Here is a 20,495-nt window from a genome sequence, read left to right on the forward strand (position 1 = left end):
ACATGCCACAGTCTGCCCAGCCACTTCCTCCTCACTGGGGCCAGGCGGCCTTCGATAATGCAGTCAGCTGGCTGTGGCGAGCGTGGAGCTGACGAAGGTCATGACAAGATAGGGTGGTATCCTCCTCACATGACATGCACCCTCCACTCCCACTCCCCACAACCTCTCCAGGTCTCCTCTGCATCGGGCCACCTACGCAGGGTGGGTAACACGGACCAGGCCTGGATTCCTGATTTGCCTGAGGGCTTGGGAGCTGGTTGCTTTCGCTGCTGCTGCTGCAGCTGCAGCTAAAGCGGCTGCAACAGAATCAAATTTAGCCACATCACAGAATTCACGTGGATGGACCACACCATCGTACACTTCACTATCTCTGATGCTCAGCACACCACCACTAAGTGTCACATTGCTTCCCACTGCCTCTGGAGCAAAGTCACTGAAACACAATGGACAGAAGCCCTCAACACCACCCAACCCAAAACCTCAGCAAACCTCGATCAAGATAACCAGAATTTCTTCGCCTGGATCACCAACTTCTCCAACAAAGTCACCCTGCTGAAACCAACAAAAGCCAACAAAACCTCAAAACAAGATAGCTGCTTCACCCCAGAGCTCAGGACCACCAAGCGCAACTGCTACCAACTGGAAAAGCAATAGAGCGTCATGAAGAATCCCGCCGACACAGTCGCCTACAAAACAGCCCTCAGCAATTATCATCTGCACATCAAGGAAGCCAAAGCAGCCATCACCGTTCTGATTGACATCGTGGCCAAGCACACTAAGGAACTCTTCAAAATAGTCAAGGAATTCTGCAACCTGACCTCCACAGAGAACACCATCCATCCCTCACAAGTACTCTGTGACACCTCTCGGACTACTTCCACAGCAAGATTGCCACCATTTACAACAATTTTGACCCCAACCCATGACCCTCAATCTCAACAACCTCGACCAACTAGGGAACACCAGCCAAGTGATCACCTCCTGGGCTTCGCTTACCTCCCTGACCACCACAGCCACCATGTCTTCCATCCACTCTGGGGCGCCCACCGAACTCGACCCTGATCGCCTCTTCAACATCGGATCTAACCCAATCAGCACAGAACTCACCAACACCCTCAACACCTCCATCTTTCTGGACAGCTGGAAACACGCAGATGTCAGATCCCTCCTAAAGAAACTCTCCAAAAACCCCAGCATCCTCAAATATTATTGACCAATCTCCCTGCTCCCCTACCCGGCAAAAGTACTTGAGAAAGCCATCAACAAACAACTCTCCGAATTCCTGGAACAAAACTATCTACTGGACGCCTCTCAATCAGGAGTCCACAGCACTTAGACCGTGCTGAAGGCAGCCATAGACGACATCAGAATGCTCCGACCATGGAGAAATGGTGGCCTTGATTGTCCTTGAGCTCTCATGGGCATTCAACACCGTCTCCCACAGCACCCTCATCAACACTCACTGCAACATTGGCATACAGCAAAATGCCCTCAAGTGGATTGCCTTCTTCCTCACAGGATGCACACAGAGTATCCGACTGTCTCCCTTCACCTCGCACCCAAGCACATCACATGTGGCTTACCCCAAGGATCATCCCTCAGCCCCTCCTTATTCATCACCTACATGACTTCCTGCAAGGACATCGTCAGATCCCACAGCCTCAACATAATCTTGTACGCAGTTGACACTCAACTTATCCTCTCGCTCACAGAGGACCACACAAATGCCAGAATCAACTTTTCCATTGCCATAACTAACATAGCAAAGCGGATGAGAGGCAACTGCCGCAGACTCAACTTTGACAAGATGGAATTACTGGCCTTTGGGAGCAACTGGTGGCCAGCTGATCTCGGATCAACTCCAACACCAACAGACCACGCATGCAATCCCGGGATCTTCCTTGACAGCCAACTGCCCATTAAATGACAAGTCAACTCAGTTGCCTCTGCCTGCTTTCACACACTTCGCTTGCTATGCAGAATCTTCAGATGGATACCAATCAACACCAGAAAGACCATCACCCAGGCCCTCATCATCAGCCCCCTAGACTACGGCAACACTCTCCATCCAGCTCCTAAGATGACTCCAGACATACAGGATTCTGCAGTTATACGAATCTTGAACCTTCCCAAATGGTCTCATACCAACCCCCACCTCAGGAACCTCCACTGTCTCCCTTCCAGAAGAGATGTTAGTTCAAAATCCTCACACATTCCTAAAAAGCCATGGGCCATCCTATATCAACAACTGACTGAACTTTCATCAACCCTCCAGGCACCTGCGCTCCTCCTCACTCACCCTCGCCCACACCCCCAACATCCATTGCAGTCATAGCGGAGGCTGCTCTTTCTCCTACATCGCCGCCAAGACCTGGAATGAACTGCCTAGCCACCTCTGAACCACATCCTCCTTGGCTGATTTCAGAAAGAGACTCAAGACTTGGCTTTTTGACGGCGACACGGCATCCTCAGCACCCAGACACCCATAAGGGTGACAGTGTTGACCTTTACTAATTGATTGATTGATTGATTGATCTTAACTTATTATATTGTTTCAGATTTGGTGCAAGTTTCCATCATGATAATGGACCGTTATACAAAATTTTACACACATCAAAATACAAAATGTGTTCATACAGGTGTGTTTAATTATTTTTTGTAAACTGTCAAAGAATAAACATTTGCATTACACAGTTTTTGAACGATTTAAATTTAATATAACTTAGTATATGCACTAGACAAACATTTTGATTAAAAAATAAGTGTAAAATCAATGTTAGTTCCAAAGTTAAATCATATTTTTATTTATGAATGTAACATTCCCTCTTGTCTAGTGCATTTTCTGTATTGTATAAAATGTTATTTCATTTAGTTTAACATGTAATGCATATGTGTTTATTTTTTTCCCTTAAATTAAAATAAACACACCTGAATTAACAATTTTTTGTCCATGATCATGTTGGATGTTTGCACCAAAATTGTAATGTCCATTACATTTTGCTTTTTTTTCTAATGTTTGGACCTAACAAATATGTAATTTAAAAATTATTTTGTATTTTCTGTTATAAATGTAAGTAAGAATATGTATTTTGCATTTTCTTGAATTAGCATTTTCAATAATCAATAAATTGCAAATAATTAATTCAATTTATTTGTAATTGAGATAATTCTCTCATGAACTTTTTAAAATGAAAACAAAATAAGAAAAAAGGGTTTTTAACAACAACACCTTGTGGCTTTGATGCCCGTAACATGCCTCTTAAACATACACCAAAGTGTAACCTCTTCAGGAAGGGGCATCTACTGAGCACAGAGCAGGTACCTCAAGGCTTTTTCTTAGGAGGGGTGAGTTTAGGTTTGGTAGGGGTCAAGGACAGATAAGAGAAGAATTCGGAAGGAGGAGCAAGGTTAGAAGGGGTGGTAGAGGATTGACTTTTGGAGGCAGAGAGCTGGAGTGGGTGATTTGCCTGTGTCTGTATGTTTGGCAGTTGCATGTGGGTCTGGTGTTTGTTGTGTATTTGGATGAGTTTTTTTGACAGGTGTTTGATTTTCTGGTGAGTGGGTGTGTTTGCTTTTGGTTGGTGTTTTTTGTGTGTAGGTGTGCTTTTGTGTGTGTGTTTGTTTGGATGAGTGTGTTGTTGTGGTAGTTGGTGTGGTTGTGGTGCTTGTGGATGTGGTGGTGCTTATGGGTATGGTGGTGGTTCTGGTACTGGTGCGGGTGCGGGTATGTTGGTGGTTGTGGTATTGGTTGTGGTAGTTGTGGTGTTTGTGGTACTTGCGGGTGTGATATTGGTTGTGGTGGTTGTTGTGTTTGTGTTGCTGGTGCGTGTAGTTTCAATAGTGTGAGTATGTTGTTTGGGTGTTTCTTTGTGTTTCTCTGTGTGTTTCTGTTTATGTGTGATTGTGCTGCTTGTGTTTCTCTGCAAAGAAGTGAGTGTGCTTGGGATTGGGGCAGGAGTTTGGTTTGGGTTGAGGAAGGTTGGTCTGGGGTGAGTTAGGAGGGTGCTATTTTGGCAAACAATATCTGCATAAACTGTAAATGGCATCCACAAATGCAACCATTTTTTGCATTTGGCAGGTTATCCCCTGGATACAATTCACTATCACAGTCTGGCCTACAGAGATGAAATGCAATAGGTCAATAGCCTCCTCCCTCTGCGCAGCTGGGGTGATGGGACAGGAGGTGGTGTGCCTGTGGCAAAGAAGACCCAAGCACTTTTAGAAGTTTGGGTTTGGCCAACTGGTGGGGAGCAAGAGGGAGGGTGGTGATGTGTCTCTTGGTGTAACGCCCTGAACGTCTCAGGATCGTTTAACAGACACGACAATGAGGACGCAACCACTTGTGAAGGGTTAGTTCTTTTAATGAAGGCAAATAAAATACAAAGAACAAACAAAAGTTATAGTCACTGGAATCCTCCAGGCTAAGTACGTTACCAGCCCACAGCACGGATGGTCCTAACCGTCCTCTGCATATACGCCGATCCCGGCGTATGCCAACAGAGGGCAGAAATGAAATGGCCGACAATGCCAATCGGTAGGCTGTGAGGGGCACGAAGAGTGTTGGGGAGAATCGAGGAGTCAGGGAAACACCCAGCCGGGGTCTCTACCTGAAGGGAGCAGCCGCTCAACCTCTTCCTCAGACTGCACCGGGACGCGGAGTCACCTCCTGGTGATGCGTCACCGATACCCCAATCACAAGCAAGAAGACTGAACCGAGAGCAGCCGCTCGATCGATCCTGTGGACTTCCGAGTCTGTAACGCGGCAAACACCTCCTGGTGTGCGTTACAGCTGGCAGTCCCTGTGTCTCTGGTCGGGCTGGGAGTTACGACTCCAACCAGCAAAAGCGCCACTGCGCTTGGACTCAGCCGAGTCAAAAAGCGAAGCTCAATGGTTGACCGGTAGAGCTTCCGGGTCCTTCACAGGTGACGATGGGGCAAGACACGGCCCAGGGAGTAACGACTCGACCTACCTCCGTTCTTGCCTTACTGGAGCACCACTCCGGAACACTGCTCTTCACGAAGCAGGTACGTCGGTGTAAACACAATATCCGACAGCCTTGTACCTCCCGGTTCCTCCCTTTATAGGGCGTGTTTTCCTTGAGTTATGTAACAGCTCTCCTGTTTACATAAGGGCGTGTTTCCCTTGAGTTATGTAACAGCTCTCCTGTTTACATAAGGGCATGTTTCCCTTGAGTTATGTAACAGCTCTCCTGTTTACATAAGGGCGTGTTTCCCTTGTATGACAGGAATTCTTGACAGTACATCCTCCCTCTCAGCGGCTCCCCACGGGTCCAGCGCTGGCAGGAAAACGCCGATGGAACAAGGAGACCAAGCGCGGAGCATGAACCCCTTCAGCCGGTTCCCATGAATGCTCCTCCGGGCCATAGCCTTTCCACGCAACCAGGTACCACAGCTTCCCCCTGCGCCATTTGGACGCCCGTATGCCCGACACTTCATACTCCACCTCCGACTCCACGCATACCGGCCTAGGTGTCCCAGACGGCTTGGAGGGTGCTGGTTTGAGCAATGATACATGAAAGACAGGGTGTATCCGCAATGACTGGGGCAAGCACACCTTCACGGTCACGGGACCCATACACTTGGTAATTCGATAGGGGCCCATGTACTTGGGATGGAACACACTGTTCTTTCGAAACCTCATGTTTCTTGTGGATATCCAGACGTAGTCTCCCGTGCGGTACAGTGGCCCGGGCCTTCTCTTCCTATCTGCCGCAGCCTTGTATCTTCTCTTGGCCTCTATTAGGATAGCCCTTGAGCGCATCAACGTGTCTTTTATGTGTGCCACCCTGTCCGCTGTGGCGGGAATCCTGTCCTCTCTGAACGGATGTAGAAATGGCAAGAACCTGGGATGTTGGCCATAGTTGCTATAGAACGGAGATGACTGTGTGGAGCTGTGAGTGGCGTTGTTATAGGCTATCTCTGCAACCCATAGCAAGTCGACCCATTCTTCCCTGCCCTGGTCCACAAAACATCGCAGATACTGTTTGAGCGTTTGGTTCAGGCGCTCGGTTTGGCCGTCCGTTTGAGGGTGGTAGCTGGTGGACAGGGCGGTCTTAACATGCAGCGCAGTGCACCAAGTCTTCCAGAATTGCGCAGTAAACTGCGACCCCCGGTCCGACACGATCACCCCAGGTAATCCATGCAGTCGTACCACATTCTTTAGGAGTAGTGACGCCAATTCCCCGGCCGTAGGGACTCTCTTGCAGGGGATGAAGTGCCCCATTTTCGTCAAGTAATCCACCACCACCAGTATTGCCGTCATCCCCTGGTCTACCGGTAGGCCCACCACGAAGTCCAGTGATATGCTATCCCATGGTCTATCCGGGGTCGGAAGTGGATGTAAGAGCCCTTGGGTTCGGCCATGGTCGGCCTTCATGGTAGCACACGTAGGACACTCCTGTCCCCACCTCCTGACATCCACTCTCATGGTTGGCCACCAGAAATGCCGTCCCATGCTAGCCACCGTTTTTTCAAAGCCCAAATGACCTGCGCATGGAGAGTCATGGCACCAGATGAATGCTTGTTTCCTTAGCCTAGGCGTGGGTATCAATAGGCACCTGCCCTTCAGGGGTATCCCGTCCTTCAGCTGCCATTCTCTGTGACTGAGGAGCCACCTCCGCCATGCGAATGACCTGATCCCTCTCTTTATTCCCCTCAGGAAAGTATCCGGTTGGATAACCCCCAATACCATCCTCGGGGAAATGATGGAACGCTCGGTTGCAGGCAATGGTTCCTTAACTGCAGATTGACGGGACAGGGCGTCCGCCTTCCGGTTTTCCGTCCCCGGACGATATGTGATGCGGAAGTTGAACCCCGCAAAGAAGATCATCCACCGCAGCTGCCTGGGAGAAAGGTGTCTAGTGGCCGTCATGAACTGTAGGTTCCGATGGTCCGTGTACACCGATACCACATGTCTTGCCCCCATCAACCAATGCCTCCATTCGGTGAAGGCGTCCTTGATTGCGAGAAGCTCCTTCTCCGCAATATGGTAGTTGCGTTCGGCGTCGTTGAGTTTGCGGGACATGTACGCAACGGGATGAAGCACCCCTGTGTCGTGGTTGCGTTGGGACAAGATAGCCCCCAGCGCCACATCCGACGCGTCCGCTTCCACCACGTAGGGGAGATCCGGATCGGGGTGAGCCAACACCGGCGCCTTACCAAAGGCGCTTTTCAGGGCCTCAAAGGCTTTGTTCGCTTCAGGGGACCAGACAAACTCCTTGGACTTCCTCAGTAGCTGTGTGATTGGGGCCACCACTCCTGAAAATCCATCTATAAACCGCCTGTAAAAGTTGGCGAAGCCAATGAAACTTTGGACGTCCTTCACGCTTTGGGGCACCAGCCATTCTTTCACCGCCTTGATCTTTCGTTCTGCCATCTCCTGTCCCTCTGGACTCAGCATCACTCCGAGGAATTCCACGGATGTGACGTGGAAGTCACACTTGCTGAGTTTACAAAACAGCATGTTTTCCCTCAGCTTTTGGAGCACAGCTTTGACGTGGTGTACGTGCTCCTCCACACTGGACGAATAGATGAGGATGTCGTCGATATATACGACCACGTAGATATCCAACTCCTCTCTGAATACCTCATTCAAAAAGTACTGAAAGGCTGCCGGGGCGTTGCACAGACCGAACGGCATGACGAGGTACTCAAAAAGGCCGAACCTGGTCTTAAAGGCGGTCTTCCACTCGTCTCCGTCCCTCATGCGCACCAGATGGTATGCCCCTTTCAAATCCAACTTGGTGTAGATACGAGCTTTCTTGACCTGTTCCAGAAGTACACTGATGAGAGGCAAGGGGTACCGATTTTTTATGGTTATCGCATTCAATGCCCTAAAGTCCACACAGGCTCTCAGCTCCCCATTAGCCTTCGGGATGAAGAAGAGTGGCGAGGCGGCCGGAGACTTGGACGGGCGGATGAATCCTAGCTTGAGGAGTTTATCCAGGTACCCCCGGAGATGCACGTTTTCAGGCTCCGTCAGGGCATACAGCCTGCCGCTGGGAACGCTGGCCCCTGGCACCAGGTCGATCTGGCAGTCAAACTGTCTATGTGGTGGTAGCACTTCCGCCTTCACCTCATCAAATACATCCTCAAAACTGTGATAAGCCTGGGGGAGAGCCACATCTTTTTCTGCCGCTGTAGCCACCGTCTGACTCCCGCTCTCATCTGCGTCAAGGGATTCCGTTCTTATTCCACAATGCAGGATGCAATACGGTGACGTCATTTCGATGCGATGTGTTGGCCAATCCACAAAGGGGTTGTGTTTCTGTAGCCACGGCAATCCCAATATGACGCCATATTGGGGCGCTCGGATGATGTTAAAATCGATTTGTTCCAAATGGTTCCTCCCATATCTCATCGGAAGGACCCCCGTGTGCTGTCCGATGGGCCCCGTCACCAATCGCCTTCCGTCTACCGCATAGACGTCTTCGGGTACTGCTTTGGGAAGAAGCACTAGCCCTAGCCTGCATGCCTCGTTGTGGTCCATAAACATGCCAGTGGCCCCTGAATCCACCATGGCCACAACGGGTATCCACTGGTCATGCACTCCCACGTGCACCGTGATAAACAGGTGTCGTTGTCCCTTAGTGACCGAGTTGGAAAGTGAAGGGATGGATGAGTGACTCCGAGATGCCCCTTCTCTGGTCTTGGAGTCCTCTAGTTTTCCGCCGGTATGTCCACCACGGCTGTTACCGACCGGTTGGCCCGATAACGTGACGTCTTCGGTTTGGCAGGGCATTCACGTACGTAGTGGCCTTTTTTGCCACAATATAGGCACAATCCTTGTTTACGGCGTGACTCTTTCTCCGTGGCTGTGAGGCTCGCTCGTATTGCGCTGATGTCCATGGGTTCTCCCTTGGATGCGGTGGAAGTTTCAGGACTTCCCACCGTCCCATAGGATGGAAGGGATTTTCCTTTTCTCCCATGATCCCCCTTTCTTTCACTTAGCCTATGTTCCAGCCGTAATACCAGGTTGATAAGGCCCTCACATGTCTTGGGTTGAGGGTCAATATGAGCCACGGCGTCCTTGAGCACATCGCACAGCCCTTGATGGAAGAGCGCCGTCTGTTTAGCAACAGGCCACTTGGTTTCCGCAACCAGCCTTCGGAACGCGTTGAGATACTGCACCAGGTCGTTGGATCCCTGTCTCAACTCAAGCATTTCACGGTCCGCCGTGTACGAGTCAGCCCTTCTGTCGAATACCTTCAGGAATTCCTCGCGAAAAGCACCCCAATCACATAAGAGGGGGTCGTCCCTGCTCACCAGAGGTACGGCCCATTGTGCCGCGTTTCCAGCCAAATAGGATATAAGGAAAGCCACACGAGCCTGACTCGTGGGGAACGCCTTTGGTTTGCACGATAAATGTAGCGCCACTTGTGTGAGGAATACCTGCACTGTGTTAGGATCCCCACTGTACCTCTCTGGTGTTGCCAAGGGGATGGCTACCGGCATTTCCACTACTACCGCAGGGGTCTGGTTCGTGAGGGAGGTGCTGGGCGTGAGCGGGTCCAATTGGATAGCATCCAGTCTGGCTTTTACATCGGCTGTTTCTTGCCTAGAGGCAGCCACTTCAACTTGCATGGCCGCTAAAGCAGCCAGCACATCATCAAGGGTTGCCATGTCTGTTATCGACCGGGAGACAGTTAGTGTTATTAAGGTCGGATATTTTGTAACGCCCTGAACGTCTCAGGATCGTTTAACAGACACGACAATGAGGACGCAACCACTTGTGAAGGGTTAGTTCTTTTAATGAAGGCAAATAAAATACAAAGAACAAACAAAAGTTATAGTCACTGGAATCCTCCAGGCTAAGTACGTTACCAGCCCACAGCACGGATGGTCCTAACCGTCCTCTGCATATACGCCGATCCCGGCGTATGCCAACAGAGGGCAGAAATGAAATGGCCGACAATGCCAATCGGTAGGCTGTGAGGGGCACGAAGAGTGTTGGGGAGAATCGAGGAGTCAGGGAAACACCCAGCCGGGGTCTCTACCTGAAGGGAGCAGCCGCTCAACCTCTTCCTCAGACTGCACCGGGACGCGGAGTCACCTCCTGGTGATGCGTCACCGATACCCCAATCACAAGCAAGAAGACTGAACCGAGAGCAGCCGCTCGATCGATCCTGTGGACTTCCGAGTCTGTAACGCGGCAAACACCTCCTGGTGTGCGTTACAGCTGGCAGTCCCTGTGTCTCTGGTCGGGCTGGGAGTTACGACTCCAACCAGCAAAAGCGCCACTGCGCTTGGACTCAGCCGAGTCAAAAAGCGAAGCTCAATGGTTGACCGGTAGAGCTTCCGGGTCCTTCACAGGTGACGATGGGGCAAGACACGGCCCAGGGAGTAACGACTCGACCTACCTCCGTTCTTGCCTTACTGGAGCACCACTCCGGAACACTGCTCTTCACGAAGCAGGTACGTCGGTGTAAACACAATATCCGACAGCCTTGTACCTCCCGGTTCCTCCCTTTATAGGGCGTGTTTTCCTTGAGTTATGTAACAGCTCTCCTGTTTACATAAGGGCGTGTTTCCCTTGAGTTATGTAACAGCTCTCCTGTTTACATAAGGGCGTGTTTCCCTTGAGTTATGTAACAGCTCTCCTGTTTACATAAGGGCGTGTTTCCCTTGTATGACAGGAATTCTTGACACTTGGTGTTGGACCAGGATGAGGTTTTTACAGTTCCGGTAGGATCCACCACAACTAGGGGCTGGTCACCTGTGGAGGCCTCTGATAAAGATGACAATGTGGTGATCTCCGTTCCAATCCCCTCAACCTCCATGCCACTGTGTCCATCGGGGTCTGATGTTTCACCTCCGTGGGCAGCTGCTTCCCCGCCTGCTTGGCCAATATCTCCTTCGCCGGCTCTTGAAGATGCTGTAAAGACATCAACAATAGTTTTATTGTATCTGTGTGAAAATAACAGATAATGACATTTTTTCTCAAAACATTTTCTACATTTTTATATTTCACCTGTTTCAAGGCTTTTAAACTTTGGTTTATGTTTATTTTTATCTCCTGCATGTAGGGAACATCTTCAGAAACCATTTGGTTAAAGTTTTGTAATTAACTACTATTGCTCTAAATTTATTTTTGATCATTTTTCTTAACTGTTTTCAATTCTTTCCAGGAACTGAATAGTTCTGATATGTTGTTTTGCACAGTGAACTTATGTTACAAAAATGTTATTTAAAACAAAATCCCTTTGTACATTGTGTATACAATGCAAAAAGGCGGATTTGCTTTTTATTTATTAAAAATATGAATCAATGTGTGTTAATATTTACTGTAATGTTGCACCAATATTTATATAAACTGAAAGCCTGTTTTTTGGGGGCATTTCAGCACATAGGGCTTGATAGACTTTCATCCACTTTAGTACAGATAAAAAAACGCTTAGTTTTTTCTCTCAAATTTCTTAATTTATTTTTAGTTTGTTTTACAATTGTGAAAATAAAAATAAAATAATAATCTGTCTTTCAGTTTGGTCAAAATTTGGTACAACATTAAGGTACATTTTTAAACACATGGATCCATATATGATTTTAAACTTGGAACTCAAAATGCTATTTACATATAAGAAATATTTTAACTTTGATGCATTTCAAATATTTTTAAAAGTCCTTTTTGTGCCTGGTTTCGAATTTTGCAGAGGGGATACTCCAACATATATGTGACAGAATTTCCATCCATCAAATTCCAAGTGCCAGTGATTGAAATATAGCTTTTAAGATTGCATTTGACTTGTTTTCTGTTGATTGCTGCCACTAAGGCAATATTTACTGCTTAAATGGCTCTAACCACATGTGGTAGGCAACCCATAGCATAAAAATCTCCCATTGCATATGCAATATTCTCAGTTTATGGTAACTGTATGAAGCTGTTGATGTGTCACATCATTGAAGAAAGAATTTTTCTCATAGCACACCACTAAGTGTTGTTTGTGACATTTCACCAAATACCGCAACAGTGCATTGGAATGATCATGTGGCCACAAAATGGAGTACTGCCATTATTTTCACTATTGGTGTCATTGGTGTGGGGTTCCTATTATAAGGCAGAAGATCTGGCTTCAGCCAATTCCATAAATCAATAATAGTTTGCCTATTTAATCTGAATTTTTTGATTGTATTCTTCCATGGTTGCAAGGTCCAGAACAGCAAATGAAAATATAGCATTAAGCATCTGAATTATGCATGGGTTCTAATGTATTAGACAAATATGAAAAAAGAATTTTTTATTCACATTCAATAAAATAATACATTCTGATTTGTCGTTTTTGTTATTTTGTGTCATTATTTTAAAATGTGAAAAGCATTACCTACATGTAATTTACTTATGAATAGACAATCTGTTTATTTTTAACTTTTTAAAATGTATGATGAAACAAAACAATTGAAGAAATTCAGAAAAGAAATACAAGTCCAGTCTTTGAATTTGTAATTCTTTTTACTGAATTCAATAAAACAAAATAAAAATTGATCTAGATGAAATAAAACAAACCAACAAAAGAAAATCAATCAAGGTGAATTAAATAATTATTGAAGAGGCAAAATAGCTTGAAATCCAATGTACAAATTACAAATGGCATCAAAAAGGTAAATGTGTCCAGAAAATAGTTCACAGAGTGAATGCTAGTCACACACTGGAGGAAATTAGGTTCTGCGTCTCTTGATGGTGGTGGTAGAGGTCTTGCCATCCTCTCCTGTTGGTCCCAATTATTGGCCCATCCTGCGGGGCACTAGTGGATCCACAGTTGCATAGATTGAGGTGGATGCAGGTGTTTCCTCTTGTGGCACAGCCTTCTTTTCTGTGGCTGAGGCAGATGTAGTAATCCCAGATGTTGTTGGACTGCAGGAAGGGGAAGATGTTGCTGGAAAAGCCCAGCACATATGGGTCAAACAATCATACAGCACCCCAGTCGGGGCACCCAAATTCAAGTTGAGATTTTCTATCTGAACATTATGGTCCCTCTGCAACTATTTAATTTCCCGGAGCTCTGTAAGGACCTGGCCCAGTCATGGGACTGATTAAGGGATATCAAAATGTGGTCAATGGTGGCCTGAGTGACAATGAACCCAGTGGCCTCACTTTGCTGGCTCACAGATTCCCTCCCACAAACCTGACCCCCACTACTCTGTGCCCTTGACCCAGTGTGCCCCATCCCACTGGTTCCTGGCTGGACTGGAGGTGATGGTGTTGGATCAACAGCAGCCAGGGTTGTGAGGGCACAAGATTGGTGTGATGTTCCTTTGGACACAGGAAGTGGAGGTATCCTTTTTTGTTTTGTTAAAATAACATTGCAATGTTATTTTGGTCAATCTCTCTTTAGGATAGTAAAATCTGTTTCTTTTCTGGAGCGTATTTCTGCAGTTATCACACCTTCGGTAGAAACTTGTAACAGGAAATGACATATATATCTTATCTATTTTGTCAGACAAAAACTGTGCAAATTGATTACAAGTTTCTACCAAAGGAATGTTAACTGCAGAAACACGCTCCAGAGAGGAAAGAGATGTTACTATCCTAAAGAACTCCCATGGAGAGTACTTGGGGCCATATTATCAAGGAACGGCGATAACATTATCGCCGCTTTAGTGGCAGGAAACTGCCGCTAAAGCGGTGATAATGGGCTTCATAATATGCCCTTGTGAATTCCCATAGAAGCCCAGGTTCTGGTGTGAACCTGGGCTTCTATGGGAATTCGCAAGGGCATATTATCAAGCCCATTATCGCCGCTTTAACGGCAGTTTCCTGCCGCTAAAGCGGCGATAATGTTATCACCGTTCCTTGATAATATGGCCCTTGGAGAGCTCGATCTTCTGAGCAAAGAACTGGCTTTGTGTATGCCGAATTAAAGTATGGTATCCTCTTAAAGACTTATGATAAATATCTTTATCTGCAATATTACAGATTTTACGCCAAAAGCGTTCAAGTTGTTTACAACATTTCTTCTTTAAATTTAGCTCCTCCTCGTGCCACTCTGCTGAGGGCTTCAGACAAACTGAAATATCCTTTTTTCCAATGCGGTGTCATCCAAAGACTTGAAGATCTAGGTATTCACTTGGAGATTAGCTAGATGGGGCTCTTCTTTCAGTGAGGGACATTTTTATTGAAGGGCTGCAGTAAAAGTAGAAAGTAGTAGCAGTAGCCTTGGACCAGTTCCTAATTTTATGATGCCCCTCTATCACAAAAGTGGTGGTCCGATCATTCATAGAGACCTTAAAGCGAAGAACATAATGATCTGACCATATCACAGGCACTGGAGGCGCCCAACCTAATACAGGACAAATTTGAAAATTGGAGCACCGTAGGGCATAGGCCTGGACAATCTCCACCAGGGCCAATGCAAAATGTATAGCGGGGCCAGGTGTGCGATAAATCAGCAGGACAGTTAAAGTGCAATGACTAGAGAGAGTCTCACAGCCAGTGATTTCCACTTCTACCAGGGAGCAGAGGATGTGATGTTTAAAAATTACTGCAATCCCACCTCCTCTCTTGACAAGCCTGCCCCTCCTCAAAATAGCATAGTTCTCTGGAACAACTTCCAAAATATCCAGAGCCGAAAACGGCGCAAGCCATGTTTCCACCAGAAACAGTACCCATGGTTGATGGCCTAGTAAGAAACCATTAATTTCTCATTTATGCGGCACTGCGCTAGACAAGGGGGATAACCAATAGTATTGGCTAACTCAGTGTCAGGGGCTGAAGTCCTTAACCCAAAGCCATACTTACTGCAGCTCGTATCAGTCTCAGAGACATCCATAGACTGTTTACAGCAAAATTCAATTTTACGGGCGAGTTTAAGAAACTCTTCAGCTGTAGAATGTAGGGTAGCATATTCCAAACTGCAAGGGATCCTGGCCCCTGGCACCATTCAGGCGTGGACTTATGCCTTATGCGCGCCTTTGGCACAGCAGTTGCACATCCACGCAGCTGCCAGGATTAAATAGGCCCACCCACAGAGCAGGAAAACAGGGTAAGGGCAACTGAAAACAAACTGAGCTCCCATCCAACCTGGTGAGCTACCCTCCAAGGGAGGTCCAAAAAGCAAACGGTGAACAAAAATAAATGAAGAAGATACAAAGTGAGCAAGAAAAACATAGAAAGAATAAAACCGGTGGGGCCTTACCCTAAAATGGCCACCAACTAGAATGGGAGCCAGGCACCTCCCGCGCCTAATGAGCTTAGAAGGACATCAAACAGCCACAGCTGAATAGCTCTTCTAGCGACTGTAGAGCCACTCAGGTCACCTTAGGGTGAGGAATAGTAGTAATTTCAATTGAAAATTAACAACAGAATTCAACAAAATACATTCAAACAAACAAACATGGCAAAATGAAAGAAAATTGTGGAGAAGAACACACATATTGACAAAACATATAAAAACATTGTAAAACGAGATACACAACAATAATGCTAGAAATTTCCAGACAACAAACAAAATTATATATACATGTACATGTTTAAAGAGCTAAATTAAAAGCAAAAATGACATTTAGATTTAGGGACTCATTCAAAAGTATAACTGACTACACCAAGAATTCCTGTCAAGCCTTTAGGATGTAGGATCTGCAATACCCTCTCCTCCCAGGGATATAGTTGTAAGAGGGGGCTTGGAGAACCACCAGCAGTCCTCTGGGCCTCCAGGTGACGGCCAGGGAATGCACTTTCCCCACAGGCCATTCCACCTCCTCCTAATTTCTTACTGTGTGCACAGGTTGCTTACAACAGCATTCACTCTACTATTCTGACCCACATTAGCCTTTTCTGACCAATAGCTGTATTTTGTACTTGGGCTCCAAACAATTGTGACTTAACTCTAGTAATTTCATCCACCATGACTGGCAATTCCTCCTCAGTGAAACGGGGATTTCACATCCCTGCCATTATCTAATAATGAACTGAAATAAATTTGAAAACCCACATGAAAAAATTAATAAGAAACAGAGAAAGCAAAAAACCCTGAGTTCACTGCAAAAGTTCTCATCAATGATGTTCTGCTGCAGTCGAATAACAAAAGATCATGGTCTGAAATGAAGTGTGTTTTATAGTGTGGTATGCATGTGAAAACAATTAGCCAAAACACATCAGGTGTGAGATGCTAACATCCATGTAAATGCCAAAGGAATGGTACTATATGGAAAGCACCCCGCGATCGAATACCCCTGTCAGGAATCTGACACTACGACAATACCTGCACACCTGAGAAATCTAAATAGGCTCAGCGCAATCCTGACGGTGATGGAGTAATGTTAGTCGGCAGAGGAGTCTGCCATATCATTGGAAGTGAGACGCTTACGTGATGGAAAACACTCTGTCAACGCAGACGGAGGATCAGCCAGCCCACATATGAATAGGGCAGGTGGGAATCCGTCAGCACGATGAGTACGTGAATTGGGAACTCTTAGAATATGCGTCCCGAGGAAAGGACAGTAAATCCTTCTGGGACTTAGTAAAGTTAATTTGATTCAGGAATTCCTCTATCAATCCCCCTCTTCAAAACAACATCTCAGGCATGTAGTGGGTTACCCACTTCGCCTCTATTTACCACAACAAGGATGAGCCAATTATGTCTGATACTCTCCTCAATAGATTGCAGAACTCTCCTCCACTTTTATTAACTTTTCAGGAAGTTCAGGCGGCCATCCATCACAGTAAGGGTGGGAAATGGGGTATCGATGGACTTGTTGAAATCCATGCCTAAAATTTGGGGCCCCCTTATTACGAATACTTTTAACACTTCCCTATCTACCACTATTCCCCCCTCATAGTCTACCGCAACAATTGTACCCATATTCAAAATGGGTGACCGTATGTCAATTTGGATTCCGGCCAAAACAAGGAACCAAAGAACAATGTCTGAATTTGGCTCCGATCATTTCTAAATACACCAAAGTCTAGCGCCCCCTCATGTACTTAGCTTTTATGGATCTACCCAACACCTTTGAGTTAGTAAACAGAACCAAACTTTGGTTAATCTTTCCGGAAAAAGGTGTGGACCTCCCTTTGGTGAATTTCTTATATGCCTGCATTTAGACCTTTCAGCCCGGGTTTGTTTTAATTCCCTTGTGGAGCTTTCTTCTGAATTCTCTCTGAAGAGTGAAGTGAGGCAGGGTTGTATATTGGCACCTTCATTATTTAGTTTATATATCAATGGCTTAAGAGCCCATTTAGCTACTTCCCACACAGGCATACCCATCAGGTGGACTGTTTTGCTTCCTTTATGTACAATATGAATCTAAACACTTATTATCCTAAGTCACACATCACGTCCTCTGGCCTGGGCAGACTAAGGCTGAATAAAATTAGTATCAATGGGCATGCTTTGACGACTGTTGAGAACTTATGTTATTTAGGATTACATTTCGATTCTAAGGGTCATGGAATCATCATCCTGCTCAGGCAAGTGTTAAATTAATTAAAACTGCGGGCACAGTCTGAAACCTCATTATGTCGCATATTAGGGGGACTGTGTTTCCACCACTGAAAGTTTGCTGCTCACAATGCATCAGTGTAGCCACCTACGGAGCTGGAGTATGGGGTTTCAGTAAATGTTATTCTCTCCAGGCAGAGAAAAACAGCTTTTTGCTATGGTTGCTAAGTACACCCCTGGCCACTCGTAATCTCATTACCAACTTTGAGTTAAACCAGGGTTTTATTAAGGATAGGATTCAGCTGGTGTCACTTTTATTATGGGTTAGTATTTAGTTGAACTCCGCTGCTAAACTCTGTAAGGGCATTTTATCTGATTGCCTGACGCTGGATAAGGCAAGCTCCATACCCTGGCTAAGTTCTATAAGGAATACTCTTGGTTTCCTCTGTATATCCTGGTGGTTTACAGAACCCAGACGTATCCCCAAAAATGCCAAGATGGAGGCAGTGGCGTAACAAACGTTGAGGGGCCCCCCCTGCGAGGCACATGGAGGGGCCCCCCTCCGGATTTAATCCAAAGCTCTCAGGCCTGAGTACTGTGCTGAGGGGGCCCCTTGCAGCTCAGGGGCCCCCGCACAGTGGGGGCTGTGGGGGCCTGGGTTACGCCCCGGGATGGAGGTGAAAACATTATTTAAGGACCATCGTGAAAACATTAGGCTAAAACATGAGGCATCCAAACCTTTGGGGTGGTGTTATTATAGTCTCTTAAACACAGATGATCCCTCTTTGTATTTGTAGCTGGATCTGTCAAGATGGGAGCTGTCGCTTCTCTTCCACTTTAGAGCAGGGATAATGTACTGGTCTTTATTTTTTAAACACTCTCTAGAACCAGAGGGGAAAATAGTCGCCTCCTGCCCCTGTGATAATCATTCTGCTCAATCACTATTGCACTTTATTGTTTTATGTGATTTGCACAGCCTAACACAAAAGCACTTTCTGGGACCCTTGCTACGGAGGCTAGGTCTCCGCTGCTGTAGGCCATTTCTCCTTCACTTACAATCTCTGTGTTCCCCGAAATCATTTCCACTGTCCGTGCCTTCCTGAAAGCAGCACATACGGCTAACACACCATGATGGGCTAGTTTGTCAGAATTTTAAATGCACCATGACTCAGTATATTGAGAAGGTAGAGATGTTGGGTTTACTTATGGGGGATAGTAGGAGCACATGGCAGACTCTATTTGAAGTTTTTGCTCTCTCTCTATCTCATCTTCATGCTCTTTCAACTGTAGCCACACCTATAATACTGTAATGGACCACTTATATCTGCCTTCGACTTGCATTTTTCTTCTCACTTCAAGCATGGTTATTTGATTTATTATTCGATGTGTTGTTGATAACTAAAGTCCTTCATGCACTTATTTTTTAACTGTTTTTAATGTACGATAATTTTTTTAGATTTGATTACAGCCACGTGCAATATTTTGGTGTACTTTTATGGCCTATTGTTTTTAAATCGAATAAAGTTCTATTGAATTGAATTAAATTGAATGGAGTACTTGTAAATACCGCCATTGAGGGACGACTGGAGGCCCACCAAGATCTCAATCAGGCCCAAAGTCTGCTTAGTTGGTTAATGGATTGTCCAATCTGAGATTTTGTCTATAGTTTAGGCCTGGATGGTGAACTCCGCTCCGCTCGAAGAGTTTGTGGAGTTTTCCACACTCCGCGTTACGCGGAGCTCGCGAAGTTCCGAAAAACTCCACTTTGCCCAGTGGAGCGGAGTCTTTGTCCTCGCTCGCGTTCCCTAACAGCGAGATTTTTCCTCATTCGCGATTGTCAACTTCAAGTTGACAAGCACGAGCGTTAAAAATAAACCTCCCGGTGAGATTTCTCAACGCGGGGGGGTCAGGTTTCTCATTGCGAGTGGTTGCATATGCTCACGACTGCTCGCGTTGAAAAACTGCCTGTTTGCACTGAGAAAGCTGCCGCTCGAGTAAAAGTCAACTTGAGTGGCAGAAAGGAAAGCAGCGCTCGCTTGCGCTGTGCATGGTGTTGTTCATGATGATTTCCCAGTGCGGGGAAGCATCCGGCACTGAAAATCACAGCGAACAGCATTTTTCTATCGCACTCTGCCGCTTGCGGAACTCCGCGTAGCACGGCGGAGTTTTTTTCCCACTTCGCGGAGTTTTGCGTAGCACAACTCCGCGAACTCCTCCCAGGGTTAGTATAGTTGTGGTCCTTAGCTGGCATGGGTGGCGGGAGAGAGAAGTGGATATATCTTTTGAGATGGGCCTTTTTATTATCATTCGACATCTGACTGTCTTTGTGAGGTGTAAAGAAGGGGTCAGATTGTATAAATATTTGGGACCTGCAGTGGTGGACTATATTAAAGGCCTCCAAATTGTCCAGCAGTGTGTGTCAGATTTGTTCAGTTATTCAATGCTTGTTCATTTGGTAATGGCAGTTTTTTTTGCTGTTCTGTGCCGGTAATTGACAACTTTCATAGCAGATATGTCTTGTGGAAATTTAAAAGGTATAAATTATAATTTATTGCTGATCGCGGCACATTATAGTTTTAGTATTATTGTGGGCCATAAGTGTTATATATTCAAGAACATAACTATACAATGCTATTGCGAACCATGGGTCAGCCCTTTTTTGCTTACCTGCAAATCAAGAGCAATTTACTGGTTGAGTTGTTTGCAATTCGCATGTTGTAAGCTGAGGATTGGGCTTGAGAGTGTGACTGTTTTCTGGGCTTTAATGCTAGGTTTTTGCAGTGGTGCAGTTACCTAGGAAATAGCCATGTTTCCAACTTTTTCAGATGTATATATGCTCCTGGATAATTGTAGTACTGGCTGGTAGTGTGGCCTGGAGTTTGGAGTATGTACAGAGAAACCAGTGCCTCCTATGAATTCTTATTGTAAGGTGGTACGATGGCAAGTGGTACAAGCCTGGAGAGTAGTGTTCTGCTTGGTTTGTATTGCTTGAATTTAACTTGTAGATATAGCTTTCCTTTTCCTTGGGAGGTTCTGTGGATAATGTAGCGTGCCTTGAACATTGCCCTTCTATCTACAGGTCACCAGTGGAGCGATTGCAGG

This window comes from Triturus cristatus, chromosome 2_1, assembly GCF_964204655.1.
Source record: "Triturus cristatus chromosome 2_1, aTriCri1.1, whole genome shotgun sequence".
NCBI lineage: Eukaryota > Metazoa > Chordata > Amphibia > Caudata > Salamandridae > Triturus > Triturus cristatus.